A 6000-nucleotide genomic window follows, 5' to 3' on the forward strand; every position below is an offset into this window, starting at 1 on the left:
GCCACTCAGGGACTTTTCTGGTTGTCCAATGGTTAAGACTCCATGCTTCCAATGCAGGGGACATTGGTTCAATCCTTGGGTGGGGTAATTAAGATCCCATATGCCACGTGGTGCAGCCACACACACACACACACACACACACACACACACACAAACAAACAAAAGAAGAGAAGCCACTCATATTTTGACATTTAGCCAAAGTGAAATAAATAACATTTTAAAAATGGGTCCTGTGACCTCTTTGATTTTATCATAGATAATGAAGAAAGTGTGTCATACTAAAAATGATACCAAGCTGAGACAAATCGGAAATTATGTGGACAATGTACTAATGGATGCCTTTCCTAACAACGTATTTTGTTTTAAAAATACAAAACAAAATATTTTGGTGAGATATATATTCTAGCTTTGGCTCTTGACTAAGTCACCTTTGTCACTTTGCCTTCTGCATCTGTTTTATCATCCACAAAATAAGCTGGTTCGAAAAGATGTCCTCAAAAGTCTATTCTAGTACCAAAATATTGACCTTTCTCTATCTTTTATAGAATTATCCACTTTGTTAGAGAGAAATAATGACACTTTTTTTAAAGAAGTATATTTTCCCCTGAGCTGAGTTATCATTTTATAGAAAAAGAGATTATAGGAAAAAGCAAAATGAGAATTTCCTTCCTTCCTCATTCTGTTTATTCATTCAGTCTCAAAATGATATTCCACCATCCTGTCTCTAATAGAATTACTATCACAGGTGGTATATTATGTGATTCTGAAAATGAAACCTATAGAAAATTTGGCATTATTATCAATTCAAAATATTATTGTGTATTTATGGTATGTAAGACAACATGCTAAACACTCAATACAACATCGTCTCATTTGATAATAACAGCCTTATGAGATGCCTGTTAATATTACCCAATAAAGCAACTGAAGTCTCCAAAGGTTAACTATCTGCTTAAGATAATACACAGCTAGTAAGTAAGTAAGAAAGAATTTAAATCCAAATCCTCTTGGCTCTTTTATTATAAATAAACACTAAATATAGAAAAGCTTGTATCCAGTGTATAGGATTTATACAGATACAGTAAGCCCCCTATATATGAACGAGTTCTGTTCTGAGAGTACATTCGTAAGTCCAATTTATTCATAAGTCCAAAGAAGTAGGCCTAGGTACCCAACTAACACAATCGGCTATATAATACTCTACAGTAATAGGTTTATAATACTTTTCACACAAATAATGCATAAAAAACAAACAAACATAATGAAAACATTTTTAATCTTACTGTACAGTACCTTGAAAAGTACATAGTACAGTACAACAGCTGGCATACAGGGGTTGGCATTGAGTGAACAGGCAAGAAGAGTTACTGACTGGAGGAGGGAGAGGAGGTGGGAGATGGTAGAGCTGAAGGATGATCAGCAATAGGAGATGGAGGGCAAGCTGCAATTTCACTCAAGCCTGACATTGATGGCACAGGTTCTGGTTCCTTGTTGGATTTCAGTCTATCTACACTATTGAAAAAAGGAGCAAGTGATGTTTGTGTAGTAGCTCTTTCCTGGGCTTGAAATAAAGATGCTGTACTACTGTATTTTATAAAGTACTGTACATTAAAGTACATAAAAGCACAATCACTTTTAGAAGATGCACACATCTGACAATGTACTCCAGAAACATGAACTAATGTATCACGTAACATAAGATATGTTAACGAATATTTAATGAATAACGTAAAGTAAGATACGTTTGCATCTTTGAAAGTTCAAAACTTGAAGGTTTGTATGTAGGGAACTTATTGTATATGTTTCTAAATATAGCTATATATTTACATATCTATCTCTGTATATCTATGCCATTATTGACATTGATATAGATATATAGGTATATTTCATAGAGCATAGTAAAAATAGATCAAATGGAATTGATTTTGGGTACTCCTTCTTGTCCTTAATATGATTTTCTGGATTCTCAGTGCAGTATTTGAATACCTCCTTCAAAATTCCGAAGTATAGACACACATTCTCTACCAAACATGGCTTAATTAATGGAGGGAAAAAGCCAAGAGTCAGGGAGCATTTCTCTCAAGTAGTATAAACAGTAGGCTCTCCATTGATTGATACTGGCAAGATTATCTTTAGCAAGGTCAACATTATGGCCTTCCTAAAGATGTCCAGGGCAGAATAGAGCTAGCATACAGGATCAGATAGACTGAGTTAAATGGCAGTTGTCCGTTAAGTAGAGTATAGTTAAATTGCTTGCTTACTCTGTTTCTGGCAAAATTCACATGTATCCACCTGCACTTATGGTCAACAGTCTAAGTTAGCAGAGAATCTAGAGGTAATTACTTCACCAAGCACCAGGTAGGCTGAACACAGAAATTAGGAAAAAAAAAACCACACACACACATCGAAGAGGGTAAGAAGAACAGTTTACCTGAGTCATATCTCCCCCAGGCACAGAGATTCCCTCTGCCCTGGAACACTCCCATGGAGAAAAAAAGAGTGAGGTGAGCATCCAACTTCACCACACATTCTGGCTGCAGTCCTATCCAGTGGATCCTAGCATCAGATTGATCCCTTTAGACCCATATTTCAGCTCACACCAGCAGTCCTTGATATCAAACTGACACATACTGACTTAACCTCAAGGCCTACCTTAGAGCCTGCTAATCCCCTGTGAACTTTGGTTCCAGGCTCACATCAAGTCAGTCTCCACAAACCAAGGTGCAGTCTATCCCAGCACCAGGTCACCCAAATGGACCCAGGCTCCAGGCCCACCCCTATGAACTCAGGCTCAAAATCTGCCTATGGTTCAAGACTGGCCACCAAGGACCCAGACTCCAGGCCTGTCCCAGTATTAGGCTGGCATCTGTGGACCAGGTACCAGCCACACCTATGAACCCAGGAACCAGAAACGTCTCAATAGACCTTGATGTGAGATCAGCCCATATGGACTCAAGCACTTACTCACACTTGGACCAGTGCAACAAATTTGCCTACCCAGAGACCTAGGTAACAGGTATGCCTTCCCATGGAACATGACAACAGACCCTTCCACAGTCACCACCAGCCAACTCATCCAGAATCTCTGGACAGGCTGTTTAATGAAGAGCTTTCCCTGACAAAGCCAGTCTATAAAGACTGAAAGACGTGACTACATCTTCCAAAGAGCATACACCAATACCAGGTTACAAGGGTCATTAACTAACAGAGAAACATTATACCACCAAATGAAAAAAAATAAAGCATTAGTAACCAATCCTGAATAAATGGAGTTCTATGAACTGCCTGAAAAAGAATTCAAAATATTGTCTTAAAGGAGCTCATCAAACTAAAAAAAGAACACAGATAGACAATTAAATGTAATCAGGAAAACAATACATGAACAAAATGAAAAGTTAAGGAAAGATAGAACCCAAAAAAAACATAAATTCTGGAGCTAAAGAATATAATTAATGAACTGAAAAATTTAGTAGAGAGGTTCAACAACAGACTTGATCATGCAGAGGAAAAAGTCAGTGAGCACAAAGACAATACTTTAACTTACCCAGTTAGAGGAAAAAAAATAATGAAAAAGAGTAAAGAAAGCCTACAGGAGTTATGGAACATAATGAAGCAAAACAATATACACTATGAAAGTCTCAGAAAGAGCAGAAAAAGAAAAAGGGCAACAAATCTTATTTAAATAAACAATGACAGAAAGCTTTCCAAATTTCAGGAGTAATATTAACATATAGATCCATGAAGTCCAAAAACCTCCAAATAGGAGGAAGCTAAAGAAGTCTACACAAAGACACATTATAATCAAATTTTCAAAAGTCAAGGACAAAGAGACAATATTGAAATCACCAAGAAAAAAAGTGACTTTTCACATACAAAGTAACCTCCATTAGACTGCTAGTGATTTCTCAGCAGAAATCTTTCATTCCAGAAGAGAGTGGAATGATATATTCAAAATGCTTAAAAGAAAAACAAACAAACAAACAAACAAACTTGCAACAAGAATGCTTTATGTGACAAAGCTGTCCTACAGAAATTAAAGTTAGATGAAGACTTTCCCAGACAAAGAAACTCCATTGGAGTTCATCACCATTAGACCTATCTTACAAGAAATGCTAAAAGGAGTTTTTCAGATTGAAATTTAAAAGTGGCTATTTAGCAACATTTACACATATGGAAATATAAAACCAACTGGTAAAGGTGAGTATATACTAAAATCCAGAATAATACTGTAATGATGGTACATAAATCACATATATCTCAAGTATAAAAATCAAAACACAAAATCATTTAAATTATTGCTTCATTAGTTTGTTGAGGAATACACAATATAAAGAAATGTAATTTTAACATAAAATATATAAATGGTGAAGAAAGAGAAGCAAGATACAGAGTTTTGTATATGATTTCTGTTAAGCTGTTATCATCTTAGACTGTTATATTTTCTGTAAACCTTTTGGGAATCACAAAGAAAAAAACCTATAATAGATACACAAAATATAAAAAGAAAGAAGTCAGAGCATACACTACAAAAAATAATCCAATCACAAAGAAAAATAGCAATAGAAGGACAAAAGAACAAAGAAAATGCAAAAGAGTCAGAAAAAAACAAAATGGCAATAGTGTGTTCTTACCTTTCAATAATTACTTAAATGTAAATTGTTTAAATTATCCAATCAAGTGACACGCAATGACTGAATGGATAAAAATAAACAGGACCCAACTATATGCTCCCTATAAGAAACTCACTTCAGCTTTAAAGACACATGTAGGATGAAAGTGAAAGAATGAAAAAAATATTTCATGCAAATGATAGCCTAAAGAAAGTAGGAATGGCTACATTTGCATGTGATGAAACAGACGTTAAATCAAAAATTGCCACGAGACAATGAAAGTTATTATATAATGATAAATGAGTCAATTCATCAAGAGAAAGAACTGTATATATATATATACTAAACATAGGATCACCTAAATATATATAGCAAATATTAATAGAACTTAAGGGGAAATAAACAGCAATATAATGATGTTACAAGGGGCTCTAATACCTCACTTTTATGATACCTCACTTTCAGAAATGGAAAGATTATCCAGACCAAAAACCAATAAGGAAACAGATTTCAGCAAGGCTATAAATCAAATGTATAATGCACATATCAGAATATGCCATCAAACAGCAGCAGAATACACATTCTTCTCGAGTGCACATGGAACATATTCCAGGATGAATCATATGTTAGGCCACAAAAATGTTCTAATTTAAGAAAATTGAAATGATATCAAGTATTTTTTTCTGAAAACAATGGTATGAAACTAGAACTTAATAACAGAAGGAAAAGTGGAAAATTCATAAATATATAGAAATTAAAGACCATACTCCTGAACAACCAGTAAGTCAAAGAAGACATTTTAAAAATCTTGAGACAAACAATAATGGAAACACAACATAACAAAATGTATGAGATGCTACAAAAGCAATTTTAAGAGGGCAGTTTATAGTGATAAATACCTACATTGTGAAAAAAAAAGAGAGCTATGTCAGCATCATATCACTCTGAGATGTTTCCTTTGTCTCTGTGCTTCAATCTACAACAAGTAAAACGTCCATAACATAACAAGGTGTCTGTGCCAAACTCACTGAGATGCTAGAGAATTCCACGGATCTGTACATCTAAAGGTGGTTTGACTAGAACACATAGAGGAACTGGGACCAGAGAAACAGCAGAGGTGATGCCTGCAATCTTGTACCCCTGGTCATGGCAGATGTGCCTAATGCCCCAGAGAACCTGGTAGTAGCAGGGGAAGTGGTGCACAATTTCAACATCCTGGCCACAGCAATGCACATGGCCACAAGGAGCAGTGCAGCAGCAGCAGTGGAGCCTGAGACAACAGACCTCTAGCTATGAAGATGTATGCAACTCTGGCCCTCTACCCAAAACATTAATGCCTGCAAACCCAATGACCCCAGGAGTGGCGGAGGCATCCATGACCCTGGATCAC

The sequence above is a fragment of the Grampus griseus genome (genome assembly GCF_964374135.1).
Source record: "Grampus griseus genome assembly, chromosome: X".
NCBI classification, from domain to species: Eukaryota; Metazoa; Chordata; class Mammalia; order Artiodactyla; family Delphinidae; genus Grampus; species Grampus griseus.